Below are 19,812 nucleotides of genomic sequence, written 5' to 3' on the forward strand. Positions count from 1 at the left end.
ACATTGCCGAACCATCTGTCGTTTGTGGAAAGGTTCTTCCGGACCAACACCTTTGACACAAGTCCATCGGGCAGTGGTCAGCATGGAACGTCCTGCAGGCACTGCAGGGGAATGACTCCATGGATCCTGTGGCGTGGTTCCCAGAGCAGACAGCCCAGCTTGTCTGGCAAAATACCTCATCGCCAGAACTAACCAACAAGCACCAAGACCTGGCTTGGCTGGCGGTGAGGGGAGCCCTCTCAGTCAGATCCTTCCTGCACCGCCGGAACCTCACTACCAGCGCACGCTGCCTCCGGGACGGCTGCTACGGAGAGGAGACGGTGGCCCACCTCTTCACAGAGTGTGGATTTGCCAAGAGAGTCTGGAGAGGTCTGCGGGGGTCCCTGTCACGATTCATTCCGAGCAGCTCCGTCACAGAGGACTCTGTGATCTACGGACTGTTCCCAGGGACGCATTCAGAGACTGACATCGAGTGCTGCTGGAAGGTCATCAACTCGGTGAAAGACGCTCTTTGGTCTGCCCGAGCTTTGTTGGCCTCCCAGCGGAACGAGCTGTCCATCGGGGAATGTTGTCGACTGGCCCGCTGCAGACTGCAGGAGTACGTGCTGAGGGATGCACTGAAGCTTGGTGCAGCCAACGCCAAGGCCCTGTGGGGGAGGAGCACAGTCTAGGGTCCTTCCGCTGCTGGACATGGGGGGGCAGGGTGTGGTGGAGAGAGACGCCCCTCCAAATAAGGGATACTGGGTAAATGTCTAAATGTAAGTAAATGTCTAAGTGAATGTCTGTACCAAACGTAACCTCCGGAAATGTCGGATGGGCTTGTTTAAGAATATGTTTTGTGAATGATATTTATTATTTGAATAAAGTATTTTTTGATTAAAAAATTTTTTTTTTTTTTAAATCGATCTAGCTGTAAGTACTCCAGACGACCTGGTGAAGTTCCCGAAATAGGATGGAGGTTGAGAGAAGAAGGAGAGGGGGGGTGTGTATTTGTAATTAAATTGTGTAAAGTAAGTTTTTACGACATGCCCGAGAATTTTCTTTCCATAGTCTTAGTTTAAAGCATAAGTTTTGTCATGTGTTATGTAGTATTGGTGAGATTTGATTTTCCATTTGTTTAATAAAGCCTGTAAATTTTAGACTCGCTTTGAGTCCGTCTGGGTTTCTGTTTTCTCTCATCAGCACACTCTGGTCAAGTCAACCTTTTATCATATCCCACCATAATTCCGAGGTCTAGAACCCAGGGGAATCCGGGCACCTCGAAACGCCCACTCTCCCTTTTGTATTCTCTCTTGGGAACCGCTCGAGTGGAGTGGTGGCCGGGGTGGCCGTTTGACCCACCGACAAGGGAGAGAATCACTCGGGCAGTTGGGCCCGAAGTGGAGCAAAGGGAACGAAACCCTTACACTTGGCAATTATGAAGCAAAAATAGGGGGAATAAAAACTTAATTTTATTTGTTACATTTTTATTTTCTAAAAGTTGAAAACTATTTGCTAATTTCTCAGCTTCTGTGTGCAAATAGGATTATCTAAGCAGTCTAACACAAAGGTAACAAAAGTGAGATAAACCAGAAAAATGTACAATGTGGATGAAAGTCTACATTAAAGATAAAGAAGCCCATTTGAAAAATTCACTCATTGCATATTTACTACTAGGCCACTTTCGAATGTTGATTGAATATCATTTTGCTTCCAAAAAGAATGCTTCCAAGAGTCAGAATTATTGATGGTGACTTTGATTCTCGATGGAGGAATTTGGGGTGTTGAGGATGATGATGTGACGAGGACTCGATGAATGAGGCCATAAGTACTAAAAGTCTAGATTCAATATTAACAAAAATTAATAAAAACAAAAAATGCTGGAAACACTCAGCAGGTCAGGCATGAGGACCTGTAGATAGAGAAACGCTGCTTCTCTTTTCGCTGATGCTGCCTGTCCTGCAGAGCAATTCCATCCTTTTGTTTTTATATTTTAATTTCCAGCTCTGTTGGTTTTTAAAATTTGTATTAATAAATTTAATTCAAAGCACGTGTGTTGAGCAAAATTTCATCAGAAATTGTTGGTGCAGTTAGTCTCTTCAAAAATACTCATGCAAGTATCTGTAAAAATATGTTCACCATATTTAGCCACTTTGGTCATATATTGGTGATGCGACATTCATTTCAAGTTAACTCATGTGGACAGCTAATGGCCTCATTTCCTTATATGTTAATTCTTATATGTTCCTTCCAGTCTGAAGAAGGGCCCTAACTGGAAACGTCATCTATCCATGCTCGCCAGAGATACTTCCTGACCTGCTGAGTTACTTCATCAGTTTGTGTCATTTTGTGTAAACCAACATCTGCAGTTCCTTGTTTCTACATTTTCCTTATCTGCACAACGTGTTTGTTTCAATCTGGAGGGTTCTGAGATGCTGGCCTTTCCTATGGCTCTGCAGGGATTGTTTCAGTTCACTTAGAGGTTCTGAGCGTAACATCTAAGTCCTGAGCATCTATTCCATTCGAATTCCTCTGTTCACTCTGTTCCAGAACTAAGGGGCAGTTAAATTGAATCAACAAAAGGTTTACTGGTGCAATATTTCAAAAGTACATTATTGTTTGCAAAGGATATTTTGACTATGCAAACCTGACATGAAAGCTGCTAAATAAATGCAAGACATTTCTTCCTTATAGGATTGTGATTATTTTAAAGTCTATTCTTGTAATTTGGCACTTGAAGAAAGTAATGAATACCGCATTACAGCTTTGTTATATTAACGGCTGCTTGTCACCCATAATTGGCCGGCACCTTCCCGCTAAGTCGGCTTTTATCTGGAGCTGGGTCCCTCGTGTGATCTTCTGTAGGGGGGCTTATATTGAGCTGAATAAAGTTGTGGTCAATGCAGGACTTTCCAACTGGTAATTACGTGAAAATTCTTTTTGGCTTTAACAACCATTTGGGAACATGGATGAATTATTAAAAATGTAAACATTCTAAAATTTGGAAGGTACTAAAACGTTATTACTTAATGCATTGCAAAATTGTTAAAACAATTAAACACATTTAAATGAATGCAATGAAATAAAAAGAAAGTATGGTTTAATTTAGATATCCATCTCCCTTGCAGCCAATTTTCTCCACGCTAATGATACGATTCACTGCCCCAATCCAAGGTATCATTGCATAAAAAATTACATTCCGTGCAACACAGTACAATTGGGATACCACCAGGAACCCCAAATTTCTGTACAATTTTACGTAAAACTGTTGACTATTCAGCAGAAAGTTCAGGCTATTGAGGAATAAAAACATACCACCTATTATATAAGCTGCATGCAATTTTAACATCTGCTCATTGCATGCATCTTACTGTTATAATATGAATGTTAAACATGATCTTACACAGAATCCATGGGATTTGTCAAAAGATAAAGCCAATACATTTCTGGCAATATGCCTTTGATATAATAATATACTCTTCCTCTCTGCTGAATCTTTTGGCTGTTTGAACCATGCTTTTTTTAAGGTCATAGAGTTGTTCTCACTCATGGTGTAATTAAATAATTACAAAATGCTGCAAAAATTCCCCAAGGCACTAGGCTTTGCTGAAAAGTAACATAGAGTTTGTAACTGAATAACTTTAGTTACATGAGAGCATGTAAAAATGCTTTAAGAGATGTTGATGGCGTTTAGAAGTGGAAATCCCAACTATGTGATCTACTAGAAAAGTAAGGATTGGTGCAATAAAATACTGCAAATGGTTAATTTCAGTCTTTTACATTTCACCATTTCAAAGATTTTCAATCTAGAATAAGGAAAAACAGCAATATTTGGATTTCTACCTAACCATTATTTACCCAAAAGTAATTTTTGCACATTCCACCTTGGTCTAGTTATTACAGACTCTGTCCCATCAAATGTTTCTGTTTCATAAAGCTTGCTAGTCCAACCTCATTCCAACCAGGATCCAGCTGCTACTCGTCTGAAGAAGGGTGCTGACCCAATATGTCACCTGTCCATATTCTCCAGAGATGTAACCTGACCTGTTGAGTTACTCCAGACTTTTTGCCTTTTTTTGTAAACCTCCACCTGTAATTCCTTGTGTTTTCACTAATATAATCCAATTCACTCTGACACATTTCTTCCTGATTATTCTTACCATTTCCCCTATATTAATGCTCTCTTTACTCACTCTTTTTCACACTGCATAGGATTACTTTCCTGCTGTACCATAAACACAGCCATGACTTTTCCATGTTTCACCCAAAAGAACTTCTCCAAGCATTTCATTCTTTCTTCATTTCATTTTCCTTTCCTAGTCATTGCCATCTCTTTAATTCTCTATTCAGTCTCCCTTCCTTTACTATTAAGCTTTCCTCTTTTTATTGCTATGTATTCATTCAATCTAATCCCTTTTCCTTCAATGCTGCAATCCTATTGCTCATAGACACCATTCCAGATGCCCGATAATCTGTATTTCCTGTTCTCACTGGAATTGCTTCCTGTCGTGCATAGAATTGGGGTTATCCAAAGTAAATCAGAAATAGGGATGAGGGTGGAGGACACCGAGTCATTTGTCAGCTGGAACCAATATAATGCTGTTCCCCAAAATATTGTCAGGGTGAAGTATCAAAAATTAATGTCTATATTCCTGAATTATTGATATTATTACAATTTTCACATAACTATTCCAAATAATGAGGTGTGGATGATTTGAGCATGGAACTTCATTATACTTTTATTCAATATATTTCCATACATTTTGAATATCAATCCTATATTCTTTTTGTTTTTGATTTAATTTCTTTATGCCCTTGACACTTTTAACCCATAGCTATTCCCTCTAAGGACACATTTTCAATATTTCATTTTATCCGGCATCAATCTGAAAAATGAGTAGGTAAGATTTAGTATTCAGTTGAACAGTGTGTTTGCATAAAAAATGTAAGCAAAGAAGACAATCCTGTCTTTATGAGAAATAATGCATTCTTCTGCTATGATTATTTATGCATGTTCTTGATCCATCTTTTCTTTCTATTGTGATATCATTATTACTAAATGTTGGCCTATACAATATCATTAGCATCAATTCACTATTCCTCACCTCCAATCTATTGACTACATCACCCTCTGTCCTTTGCTTATCACTTTACCTCATTCCAAATTTCATCACTCATATCTACTGTTTTTTTACTTCCGTGAGTTTTGCGCGACACATTAAATGTTTTTTTCCTACGTATTGCATAAATAAAAATTTAGGCATGAAAGCCTAGAAATTTGATCCATTTTCACCTCTTTTTTTCTGCTTAAACTAAGTGTAAAAGCAACATTACCCATGGTTTGGTGTTTTAGGCAACTGTTTCTGGTGGTAGGTCTGTACATCAGGCACAATTCCCCTTAGAGTAATGCCATCAATATGCCTTATATTTATATCTAGATTACCAATAAATATTTGAGTAATCATGTGCAACCTATGACCTTTAAAAACACACACTTAAACAAGGAACAAACAGAACAGCAAGTTAACAAGGAGATCGCAATTAAAACATTCTCACTGAGACATCAATCTGCTGTTGTTTGTGTTTAGTGCTCCACATATTTCACACATCATTGTTGGGTCTCGCATGACTTATTGCAGCCTTGCACAGCAGAAATACAAGGCTATCTCAATATAAATGTAATGGCTTGAGGCCACGCACATCATATAACTCAATCTGTAGTTGTAATTGAGAGGGGGAGGAGAGGTGGTGTATACACACACCCCTAATGACATGTGCCACTCAGCCTCATTTTACCTGATCTCATTGGTTATTTTACTATGCTACACTGGTTAATAATAAGACTGTTCCTTTAAGGGAGAAGAAAGCTGGACTAGAGGCGGGGCAGGACAAAGCCTGGAAAGTAATAGGTGGATACAGGTGAGGGAGGGGGTAAGGGTTGATAGGCTGCCTATCAACCCCCCCCCCCCCCCCCCATGTATCCACCTGTTGTTTACCAGGCTTCACCCTGCCCTTCCTCTCTTTCAACTTTCTTACCCCTCCCCCCACCCCAACCACCACAGTTAGCCTGAAGAAATGTCCAGACCCGAAACATGTTCTCCAGAGATGCTACCTGACCCATTGGTTTACTCCAGCACTTTGCGTCTTATTTTATTAACCAGCATCTAAAGTTTCTTTGTTTCTCCTGTTCTTTTAAGGCTCTGACTGCCTTCCTATCCCAAAGATGGTCTCTCGACCATTTGCCATTGGAACCACATAAATGGAGTTATAACACGTGATTCAAGGTGAAAACTGAATCAATTTTGGAAAAGTTTTTCAATTTCATTATTTTTCTTTAAGGTGTCCCAATTGGGCATTTGTACTAAACAAATGGGCACTAATTTGTACTAAACAAGTGGTTTAAAGACTGGCAAATGAGCATTTGTACAGCACAAAATAAATTCTGACTTCTATGAAGTTATCTTTGCTGACTTATTAAGTGCCTTGCAACCACAGTGTTGTGTTACTGAGGTGCCAAATAAAATTTGGCCTTCCTTTAATAGATCAACCTTCACCTTTTGGATATTTGCTTAAATCCCAGTAAAAGCTAAACTTGAGCAATAAGTGATTTTGCAAGAATAGGAGAAACACATTGCTCATTTTGAGACACTGTTGTTATTCGCATTGAATTCATTTATAAGACTGTATTACTTGAAATAAGTGCCTCTTGTGTAACATAAATTAAACATTCTTTTCTCTATATGTTTTGAGGCAATCTGTTCAGAATTTGTCACACCATATGCACCATTTTTTCTTCCATCCTGGTTGGTTATTATTTTAGAGTCATTCTTTGACCCTTTATCCATGAATCTATGGATATCCTACTGTTAGGGAAATTTGCCAAGAAGATTAATATTGAACAAAGTATTCTCTAATGTTCTACAGCTAATATCCAGTAACACTGGATTAAGTTAGTAAGGATAACAGCCCTGCACTATTTCAGGAGTTCATTTATGTTTAATTCTCTAACTTGCAGAAATTTTGCCATGTACAAACATTGACTTTAATGAAATTATACACATCAATTCTTTTTTAAATATTTTATTACATAAAGTGAGTCAATTCATAAAATATAGGTTACAATATCTTATTTCTTTTAAGAGAAATTCACTATTTAATTCACTATTCCATATCTGGGACTAATCATTTGCCTCAACCTTCACATACATATAATATTGCCCTAATTCACTATCACAATAGACAATAGACAATAGACAATAGGTGCAGGAGTAGGCCATTCAGCCCTTCGAGCCAGCACCGCCATTCAATGCGATCATGGCTGATCACTATCAATCAGTACCCCGTTCCTGCCTTCTCCCCATACCCCCTCACTCCGCTATCCTTAAGAGCTCTATCCAGCTCTCTCTTGAAAGCATCCAACGAACTGGCCTCCACTGCCTTCTGAGGCAGAGAATTCCACACCTTCACCACCCTCTGACTGAAAAAGTTCTTCCTCATCTCCGTTCTAAATGGCCTACCCCTTATTCTCAAACTGTGGCCCCTTGTTCTGGACTCCCCCAACATTGGGAACATGTTATCTGCCTCTAATGTGTCCAATCCCCTAATTATCTTATATGTTTCAATAAGATCCCCCCTCATCCTTCTAAATTCCAGTGTATACAAGCCCAATCGCTCCAGCCTTTCAACATACGACAGTCCCGCCATTCCGGGAATTAATCTAGTGAACCTACGCTGCACGCCCTCCATAGCAAGAATATCCTTCCTCAAATTTGGAGACCAAAACTGCACACAGTACTCCAGGTGCGGTCTCACCAGGGCCCGGTACAACTGTAGAAGGACCTCTTTGCTCCTATACTCAACTCCTCTTGTTACGAAGGCCAACATTCCATTGGCTTTCTTCACTGCCTGCTGAACCTGCATGCTTCCTTTCATTGACTGATGCACTAGGACACCCAGATCTCGTTGAACTCCCCCTCCTCCTAACTTGACACCATTCAGATAATAATCTGCCTTTCTATTCTTACTTCCAAAGTGAATAACCTCACACTTATCTACATTAAACTGCATCTGCCATGTATCCGCCCACTCACACAACCTGTCCAGGTCACCCTGCAGCCTTATTGCATCTTCCTCACAATTCACACTACCCCCCAACTTAGTATCATCTGCAAATTTGCTAATGGTACTTTTAATCCCTCCGTCTAAGTCATTAATGTATATCGTAAATAGCTGGGGTCCCAGCACCGAACCTTGCGGTACCCCACTGGTCACTACCTGCCATTCCGAAAGGGACCCATTTATCCCCACTCTTTGCTTTCTGTCTGTTAACCAATTTTCTATCCATGTCAGTACCCTACCCCCAATACCATGTGCCCTAATTTTGCCCACTAATCTCCTATGTGGGACCTTGTCGAAGGCTTTCTGAAAGTCGAGGTACACCACATCCACTGACTCTCCCTTGTCAATTTTCCTAGTTACATCCTCAAAATGTCCTATTATAGTTAAGTGAGTAAATTACATTTGAAAACCTATTTTAAAGGTAGAACCAATTCTGTACATTTTCTGATTGGTGAAATCCTGGGCCTAAATTCCACTGCAGAATTCACTGGTATCAGATTGGTGGTAAGATTGTGAAATTCAGAATATTGACTTATAGCATAAAAACCAAGCCTCTGCCATTACAAAACCTCTGCCACACAATATATTTGGTGCCATTGAAGGATGAAGGGAAATGTCATAAATAGTATGGTGGCGCAGGGGCAGAATTTCTGCCTTTACAGCATTACTGCACCAGAGACCCGGGTTCGATCCTGAATACGTGTGCTGTCTGTATGGAGTTTGTATGTTTTCCGCGTGACCGTGTGGGTTTTCTCCGAGATCTTCGGTTTCCTCCCACACTCTAAAGACATGTAGGTTTGTTGGTTAATTGGCTTGGTATAGATGTAAATTGTCCCTAGTGCGTGTAGGATAGTGTTAATGTGCGGGGATCGCTGGTCGGCACATGCTCAGTGGGCCGAAGGGCCTGTTTCTGCGCTAAACTAAACTAAGTACTGTTGTAAATGTCCTTTTTGAGAAAAGTAAAAACATCAAGATTGGAATGGGTGTATCATATTTTCAGTTCCTTTTAGGTTGAGGAAAAATTAAATCATTGCTTTTATGGATGTCCACTAGATATCAAGATATTCTTCATTTGTAATTTGCCATTTCCAGTCCATTGATTTAATGGATATTCATAACAATGCCAGTAACTTCCAAATATGTAGAGTGTGTAAAACATCTGCAAACTTTCACCAATAACGGAAAGCCAATCAGAGAAATTTGATGTATTTCAAAAGGCCGAGACCAACTGACAGACTTGATTTTAACAATCTTTAAGCTATTATTCTGCTATTCTTCCACAAAGCAGAATAGTGGTTTAAAGTCTGGCAAAATCAAAGCTATTTTTAACCCATATTTCATGGATTGAATCACTTCATCAAACATTTCAATAACACAAGCGCCAATGCATAAATTTTCATCAACGTACATGTTTTTAAATGGTGCACAAAAGGATAAATATATTCTGTGTAGAAATAGATACACATTGACTGTATTCCCAAGAGTATAAGGATCACAAGCACACATTGCACAAAATAATGCCAGCCTTTCAATGCAATCATGCCCTCATTAGTATTCAAGTCAGATAGTAAGCTGCTGTCAAATTGTTTCTTCAATTTTATCCTCGGAACCTTTTATCCAGAACCAACAATGTGATACAGAAAGATAATTCAGATGCTCAGTTCCAATGTACATTGCTGTATCTTTAATTAATACACTCCAATGAGATTAATCGAGGCAAATTCATTTAAAATCCAGTCCAAAATCTGTTCTATCTCCATTTGGTGAATTACCAGGCCCAATTTACACGGCAGATATTTGATTGGTATAACACTGGTGGTGAGACTGCATGAATGAAATATTTCTATAACCCTCGTAGTTGGAATGTGAAATAGGTATCACTTTGTACTTGTCACACTCTCAATCAAAGACTACCTCAATCCAGGTGTTTGTGGGTAAAATAAACAGCACATTGACATAATGCTGGTTCTATATCCCATAATCCACTCTATCACCATGGAAATGCAGCTGCCTTAGATTAAATTTGTATTCAGATTTGTATCTTTTTACATTAGATGTGCTGCTACACACAGATGATATTATTTGATTTGTTGTACAAGGTAGTCGAGCGTCACAGTGATACATCTGGACCCAGTTCTCATACCTAGGTTCTGAGAAATAATGTAAGGACTGTTATCTTTAAATTAATGTAGCATTCTCTAGTCCTTGGTTATTGTTTGACCTTTTACTATCTACATTTGACGTGCCCAAGAGATGTTAATGTACGAAACAAGGAAACCATTCAATGTCACTCATGTTTAAAGTTAAGAATACACTTATTTCTCAGGCTACATTGTGTTCCTCTTGTGCATGCCTGCCTCAGTGTTGGACTGTAATTGCTGTTCTTCAATTCCTTTATCATCAGGATCTTAATGAAATCAGTTCTTTCTTTGGCGGCTTCTGCAGGTTGAATTGTTTAATTACCACCACCTGCCCTTTTGTCGACTTGTTATGATTAGATGAATGTTTCAGATTTAAAAGCTGCCTTCAAATGGATTATTTAGGGCTTTGTTTTCTTCACATTTTTTTCCCCATTTTTTTTTGATAATTTCCTTTTGTTGTCACCAATGTGGTCATCATTGCTGGTAGAAAATATTATTCCACCATTCAAGAAAGGCAAGAGATAGGAAACAAGAACCTCTAAGCCAGTTGGCCTAACTGTAGTTATTGGGAAGATTATGAAAGATTATTAAAGATTAAAGATGTCATGGCAAGGTATTTAGAAAACCATAAGTCTATCAAGCAAAGATAACATAACCTTATGAAAAGGAAATTGTGTTTAGCAAATTAGCTGGAGATATTTGAGAATGTAACAACAGCATGGACAAAGTGGAGTCAGTAAATCTGGTGTATTTGGAGTTCCAAATACACTACCCTATAATGTTCCCCATAAAAGATCACTTTACAATCCTGTGAAAGTTGTATCTGGAGGTTAAAGACAATATATATTGGCATGAAGAAGCCATTGGCTAATCAAGAGAAAAGATAAATTCAGGTATATGGGTCATTTTTGGATTGGCAATCAATAACTAGAAATGCCACAGGGATCACGGCAACAGAGTCAACCTTTTACAGTTTGTAATATTGACTTAGTTGAAGTGATCAAATGTACTATAACAGTTACATGCTGATGATATAAAAATGGATGATTTTGCAAGTTCTTAGTAGGACACAATATTTCTACAAGGGGATGCTGATAGGTTAAGCAAAGGAATAAGAAGTCATTGGCTGGTACATAGTTTAGTTTAGTTTAGAGATACAGCGTGGAAAAAGGCCCTTTGGCCCACCGAGTCTGTGCTGACCAGTGATCCCTATACACTGCACTATCCTATACATCAGGGACAATACCATTTTTTTAAAAAACAAAGAAAAATTAACCTACAAACCTGTACTTCTTTGAGGTGTGGGACGATACCGGAGCACCTGTAGTCAGGATCGATCTCAGGTCGCTGGGTTGTAAGGCAGCAACACTCCTACCACCATGCCACGCTCATATAATGCTGGAAAATGTGAGGTCATCCAGTCTGGAAGGAAGATTGAAAAACGCAAATTAGTATTTCAATAGAGCAAGACTCAAGTCTGTCCGGTAGTGTCTCTAGGCATACTTGACGGCTTTGTGAAGATCGTAGCAAGCTTTCTGGTACTGCTCGCGATCGTTCAACTTGTACACAGCGATCTTAGCCTTCACCTGGGAATGTACTTCATGGTTTATTCATGGTTTACAGTTGGGGAATGCTCAGATTGTCTTCTTCAGCACACAGTCCTCTACGCACTCACTGATGAACTCAGTGGCAGTGGCGTACTCATTCAGGTTGACCACAGATTTCCAGAATATGGACCAGTCTACCGACTCAAAGCAGTCACGTAGGATGTCATCTGTGTCCGCAGAATAGTGCTAAACATCTTTCTGCACCGCTGGTTTCTGTTTGCAAGTAGGGCATAGAAGCACTGCTAGATGGTCAGACTTCGCGGCACTATTTGATTTTATTAAACTTGTGGTGGCTTTCTTAGTGAAACCAATAAATTATTTGAGTAATTTCACCTCACAGTTTGGTTTTGTGATTCTTCCCTTAATTATCTGCTGTGCAATGAAATCTGACAGTTTTGTTTTGCTGCACAGAACAGCTTGTCTGATGGAATCAGTCCCTCTGCCATCATAAACAAAAGTACAGCTAATAATTGTGCAGAGCATTTATTTTTTCATTTTGGTAGATACCAACTGATCAAACTGCTTTTGATTTATTCATATTTAGTCTGTCTGAAATTTAGGTTATAATTTTGATTGAAGTTCTAACTGCAGAACGTCCATTAATTTCTAGCCTATGGAAAGGGATGATGTTCTGAGAATCCTCCATATAAATATCAAAGATGATATGATTAAGGCAAAGACAAAGAAAGGGGAAATCTACCCATTAAATGCCAATGATCTGAGCTAATCACATTCTTTCTATGAGCTATCTTGTAAATTACCTTATCCAATGGAATTTCATAGAATTTAATTACTTCATCAGAAGAACAGAATATGATGTGCCCTATTTTTGAGCTGCTGTGAAAGTATGTCAAAGTAAATTAATATTGATCAAAATAATGTAAAATCAAAGAAACGGCCATGCTGGGATAGGGAAGAATATAACTGCAGATGCTGGTACAAATTGAACTCAGCAGGTCAGGCAGCATCTCAGGAGAGAAGGAGTGGGTGACGTTTCCGGTTGAGACCCTTCTTCAGACTGATGTCAGGGGGGCGGGACAAAGGAAGGATATAGGTGGAGACAGGAAGACAGTGGGAGATCTGGGAAGGGGGAGGGGAAGAGAGGGACAGAGGGACACTGAGATCTCAGTTGTAATCTGTCCATGACTGTAAAATTAAGTTTAGAAATATATTTTAAAAGTTGATGCTTTCTGCATATAATAATTGTCCTGAAGTCTGAGATGAGATTTATGGATAATTTAGATTTATTCACGGGGAAAGACCTGTTTGCGGAACATTTTGGATCTTCAGGATACTGCTGGTGTGGAACCTGCAGTGTGGTAAAAGTTAAGATAGGGGGCAGCTAGCAAAAGCCAGCTCAAGGTTCTTAAGAGTCATCCTTTAACATGCAACCAGCTATAACCGTGCAGCACAAGGTCCTTGCAAGTTATCTTTACCAAGATTAAATGCAAATAGAGGATGAATAGCATGTAGTTTTTATTAGATATTTGTGCTTTTAAGAACGTATTGCGATTGATGATGAGGAATTAGAGAGTGAGCAAAATTTCAATTGGTCAAAATCTGTATAAATGTTGACAGTACCGAGTAAAATGTTAGAGTAGTAGGATAACTGGGACTGTGGAGAAGTAAATAAAGTGCCTCTGAGAAACGTATCAAGATGTCAGAGTCCAGTTGATAGGCGACCACACTGGTAATAAAAGATGATGCCAGGAATCATAAAAGCTAAGAAAAGATAGTTGTTTTGTCGACTGGCTAGACATATGGAGAAAATCTGAAGATATAAAAATTAACACTAACTAACACTGACGATGGTGTGTTAATATAAGTGAATGAGCAAATCTGCTGACAGTTGACAGAAGTTCCAAGCTTTTCAAGTGGTGCTTCGCTATGATGCACCAAATAGTCCTGCTGAAAAAATGACAAGAATAAATCTGAAGAAAGATCAATCCGAAGAAGGGCCCAACCTGAAATGCCATTTCCCTCCACTGATGCTGCTTGACCAGTTGAGTTCCTCCAACAGTTTTTTTGCGCAAGAATAAAACCTTGCATTTTTAAATAGTTTTGCTTCAGTACCGAACCATATTTTTCCCTGTGAGTTATGATGAGTACCCCTCTAATGCAACACCTTTAGAAATGATTTTGCTCATTCACTGTAAATAAATACATCACTTCACACTCCATTATCATTTATTTACTCACTACACCAGTCTTGGTACTACTGAAATCTGATGTTGACCTCTTTGGGGTACACTTAATTTCAACCTTCTAAAACATTGATATTATGCTCCATAAACCAAAAACTGTTCCTGTCACTGAACTCTGGAGAACAATACTGCACATCTGAGTCCACTTGTCATTCTTCTACTGTATGCGTTTCAGCTTTTAACCAATTTTATGATCACTCGGCCACTGCCCTTTAATCCCATGATCTTTGATGACATCTGCTTTGTTGTACTTCTTAACCACTTTCTTATAATGTGCATCTCAATAGTTGAACCTGATTTGCTTTTCACACAACCATACTGACTTTTATTTATTGACAATATTTCCCCAAGTGCCATTTAATTTTGTCCCATGTTTTTGTCTCTAAACGTTTCCCAATCACAAACATTTGCCAATTGCCCTCCAATGGGCAGATTTATCCCTCTCTGGATGGAACTTGCTCCCCAAAGTTGTTGAAAAAAATCAGAAATGAGGTTGTTAGGCAAGTGCAGTAAGGATTAAGGAACCATTAATTGTAAATGAAGTTAAGATATAAATCAACAATGTTTTAGTTGTGTTAACGTTTGAGCACAAACTATGTTTAGTCCTACTTCTGTGTGAGGTTGGAGGGAGAGGGTTAGCATTGTAACTGAGTCTGATTCTTGCTTAACTTTTACAAGGTTGCAGTTCCCAGCAGAAATTATCGAATAACGTTTGGGATCAAAATAAAAATCAGAACATACTCCTTCATTCCAGGTTGTGAAAGGAGAAATGGACAACATTTCAAGTTGAAGATCATATCATATCATATCATATCATATATATACAGCCGGAAACAGGCCTTTTCGGCCCTCCAAGTCCGTGCCGCCCAGCGATCCCCGTACATTAACACTATCCTACACCCACTAGGGACATTTTTTTAAACATTTACCCAGCCAATTAACCTATATACCTGTACGTCTTTGGAGTGTGGGAGGAAACCGAAGATCTCGGAGAAAACCCACGCAGGTCACGGGGAGAACGTACAAACTCCTTACAGTGCAGCACCCGTAGATCCTTCATTACAACTGGGAAAAAAGAAAGCAAGTTAGGTTTAAGTTGTTTAGAAGGTGTAGGAGCATGGATCGCACAAAGGGAATAGTTCTAATAGGCCATAGCCATGGTTGCCATGGAGATAAGCTATGGAGGCCAGGCAATCGATGGGTTAATGGGCACACATTGTGTGAATACAAAGTAAGGTATGTAAAAAATTGCAAAATGTTGACCTGCTACACTTTTTTCCACAGATTTTGCTTGAACTGCTAAACATTTTCAGCATTTTCTGTTTTTTTATTCCAGATTTACAGAATCTGCAAATTATTTTTAAAATTTGCATTTGCAAGCAAAGCCCAAACTATCTTTCATTCCCTGTCCCCATTCTCAAACACATAATGGCAACCAAATAAAATGTCCAACTAATATCCTGGGTGAAATAAGCTTTCTCATCACATACCCAAGGTTAAAACTGAGACCCATTGAACCACCTGATTTCTTGCATCTTAACCCTAAATTGTTAGAAGAGCCTGTACAGGTTACATCAAAATTCTGATAGTCTGCAATGTGACCACTCAGAAATCTTGATGGTTCAGCGTCTGTCTCACTGAGTGCCAATTCCCATGCTCCCTTCATTGCCATGCTCCCTAATGCACATTGCCCTTCATTAGTCAGGGTATTGGGATTAGAAGTTGGTATATTATGTTACAGCTGTACAAGGCACTGATGAGGCCACAGTTGGAGTATTGTGTTCAGTTCTGGTCACCCTGCACAAAGTAATTTACCCAGAGCAGGAGAATCAAGAACCAGAGGATATTGGTTTAAGGTGAGAAGGGAAAAGATTATTAGGAATTTGAGGGGCAACATTTTCACACTGTGGGTCATGGTTACATGGAATGAGCTGCAAGAGGAGGTAGTTGATGCAGAAACTATAACAACATATGAAAGACATTTGAACAGGTACATGGACAGGAAAGGTTTAAAAGGGATATGGGCAGTTTGGACTAGTGTAGATAGTGCACTTTCATCGGCATAGTCAAGCTGGGCCAAAGGGCCTGTTTCCTTGCTGTAGGACACCACGACTCTATACTGCCAGTCTGACACCAAAATCTTGGGTGTGAGGTTTTTGCAGTTAGGCAAATACTGCCCTCTGGTGGATAGGAAGGAAATACCAGTCATCATGCTCCAATGAGCGAAGCTGCACAGATGTTGGATTCACTTCAATTTGATGCGCCAATATGTTCCGGGCAAAACATTAAACACTCAATCAAAACCCCTGGAAAAGATAATGAAAATAGTTTACAATTTGTTGGAAATATGGCAATGCTCTCAATGTTACACAATAAAATTAGACCTTTCTGGTTACCTGCTGGGGCAGGGTCGACAATGTGTACACATTTTCGAACTATTTGTGGCAGATTGTGACCAATCTTGAGATTTTTCCCAGTTCTCCCTTCAAACTCACTGGGACTTTTGTTTCCCATGCTCCCTTTTAGCTCACCAGTGCCCAAGTTCCTGAGATCCCTTTAAACTCCCTGGATTCACAGCAAAATCTATTATAAACACCACATGTAATCGTGTAATCCATTATCAATTTGCTTCATTACCCTCACTGCCAAGCTTGCCAAAGAAGAAGTGTGTTGCTTTAAAAGAAACACTGCAAGGGACAGGATCACGGTCTGGATCCAGGTCAGGCTTGCTCTCCACCTGCTTTATTTGTTGGTGACTGAGATGACCCAGAGCAAAGTGAAAATGTGAGTCAGTATATTTCTCGGATAGAACAATAGATTCAGAATGAAACCCAATTAGCACTAGTTCTGATGCTCAGGCGGTTGCCCCAAACTTGGACCAGCCCCTAACAGGAGGGTGCAGTGATACTTGGGCAGTGAAAACAAGCCTTGATCTTCCACCAAAGGATCCAATTATGTTTCATATCTGTGAGCCTCACTTTGTCCCCTGGAGTCATTGGGCCCCTCCTGCGTTGTTCTCTCTCTCTCTCTCTCTCTCTCTCTCTCTCTCTCTCTCTCTCTCTCTCTCCACTCCCCTGCCCCTTTTTCTTTCACTCATTTCTCTCTCCTCCTACAGCTTTGCAAATTTCACCTAAGAAGGCAAAGATCAAAGGTATAGCACTTGCATGAGTTCCAGCTATACCTACCTTGTTGATAGCTATGTTAAGCAGTCTTTGATCCAAACATACTCTGGCATCACTCTGCCACTCTTTACACTTTCTGCTACATCATCAACCGCATTGGTGCTGCCTCCTATGTCAGTGTGGAACTCACCAATTTCACAAACTTTCACCCTGCTCTCAAATTCACTTGGACCAGTTCTAACACTTCTCTCCCCTTTTTTCTCTATCTCCATCTGAGGAAACAAACTATCTACTTACTACTGCAAAGCCACTGACTACTCCTTCTCCCACCTGTTTCTTATACGAATCTTCTCTCGGATTTTCAGTCTCTGTCACATTTGTTCTTGAGATGAGGCCTTCCACTCCAGAACATCTGAAATTCCTTTTATTTGCAGGATACAAGGAGCTAGCCAATTTGATAGAGAATTGGCTTCATGGGAGAAAGCAGAGTGATGGTGGAAGGTTGTTTTTCGGACTGGAGGTCTGTGACTAGTGGTGTGCTTCAGCGATCAGTGCTGTGTCCATTACTGTTTGTGGTTTATATCAACAAATTGAATGAGGATGTAGAAGGCGCGATGAGTAAGTTTGCAGATGGCATTAAAGCGGATGATATAAAGAGCGAAGATGGTTATCGAAGTTACAGGATCTTGATCAGTTGGGCAAGTGGGTTTAATGTAGATTATGTGAGGTGTTGCATTTAGGGATGTGATACCGTGGCAGGACCTACACAGTGAATGGCAGGGTCCTGGGGAATGTTGTAGAGCCGAGGGATCTAGGAATGCAGGTATATAGTTATTTGAAAATTGTGTCACAGGTAGATAGGGTAGTCAAGAAGGCTTTTGGTACTTGAGCCATCATCAGTCAGGATAATGAGTACAGAGGTTGGGATATTATAGTTGTACAAGACATTGGCAAGGCTGCCTTTGGGCTATTATGTTCAGTTTTGGTCACATTGCTAAAGGAAGGATGTCACAGGATGATGCCAGATTTGGCAGTGACTACACTGACACTGGCAGTATGGTGAACTCACGTGATATGTTTTATTTATAGTGACAAGACTCTCCAGGACTGCATGGGGGCACTGTCCCTCATCATCATGACACATGCAGTGGCGCTGGTGATCTCGGGCTTCTCCTGACAGTTCAGTCCTGGTCTGAAAGGAGGAGATGTGGCGATCTCAGGCTTCTCCCTGTCGTTCACCCTTACCTCGAGAGGTGGTGGTGGTGGTGGTCTCAAGCTTATCCTGGGGGCTCAGCTTTGGGCTTGAAGAGATGACGCTGGCAGTCTCTGGCTTATCTTGGTGGCTCAGTCTTTGCCTCTGTGTATGTGGGCAAAGTCCATCATAGGCCGTGGACACTGGCATCTCAGGCTCGCCCCGGCCACTTAGTCATAGCCTCCGTCGACACACTTGCTGTCTAGGTCTTCTTTCCAGCAGCTGTTTCCAATGATGCTGAGGATTGGCCTCTCCTGGCGTGTCTGCCAGTGATAGGAATCAGATTGGCATCCGAGGGAAGGGGCACTTTCACAAGGTGTATAAGATCAGGAGGGAAAAGATAGGGTGAATGCACAGAGTCTTTCACCCAGAGTCGGGGAACCAAGAACCAAAGGGCATAGGTTTATGGTGAGAGAGGAAAGGTTTACTAGGGACCTGAGGGCAACGTTTTCATACTGAGGGTGTTGGGTTTATGGAAGGAACCCAGAGGAGGTAGTTGAGGCGGGTGTTATAACAACATTTAAAAGACATTTGGGCAGGTAATGGATAAGAAAGGTTTGGAGGGATTAATCTACAAATCGGGAAGTCTTTGGGATATGGGAGGAAACCCACGCGGCCACAGGCAGAACATGCAAACTCCACACAGACAGCGACCGAGATCAGATTCGAAGCCGTGTCTCTGGCGCTGTGAGGCAGCAGCTCTACCGGGCCGCCACAATTTATGTTTGATAACAATTAAAAAGCAACTCACGCAGTTTTCTCATGTTTAAGGTACTGTTTTTTTTAAAATGTGGTGGCAAAATCGCTTTCTTGTTACATGGTATTAATTCCATCACACCAAGATGTATCTCAGATCCATGCCCAGAGAGTGCTAGGAAAGCTGGAATGGCAGGACTTTCATATGAAGAAAGACTGAATAGACTCGGCTTGTACTCGCTGGAATTTAGAAGATTGAGGGGGGATCTTATAGAAACTCACAAAATTCTTAAGGGGTTGGACAGGCTAGATGCAGGAAGATTGTTCCCGATGTTGGGGAAGTCCAGAACAAGGGGTCACAGTTTAAGGATAAGGGGGAAGTCTTTTAGGACCTAGATGAGGAAGTATTTTTTCACACAGAGTGGTGAATCTGTGGAATTCTCTGCCACAGAAGGTAGTTGAGGCCAGTTCATTGGCTATATTTAAAAGGGAGTTAGATGTGGCCCTTGTGGCTAAAGGGATCAGGGGGTATGGAGAGAAGGCAGGTACGGGATACTGAGTTGGATCAAGTCAAGTCAAGTCAATTTTATTTGTATAGCACATTTAAAAACAACCCACGTTGACCAAAGTGCTGCACATCTGATTAGGAAAAAAAAGAAACATACAGATGATCAGCCATGATCATATTGAAGG

This window comes from Rhinoraja longicauda, chromosome 23, assembly GCF_053455715.1.
Source record: "Rhinoraja longicauda isolate Sanriku21f chromosome 23, sRhiLon1.1, whole genome shotgun sequence".
In the NCBI taxonomy this organism is placed as follows: domain Eukaryota; kingdom Metazoa; phylum Chordata; class Chondrichthyes; order Rajiformes; family Arhynchobatidae; genus Rhinoraja; species Rhinoraja longicauda.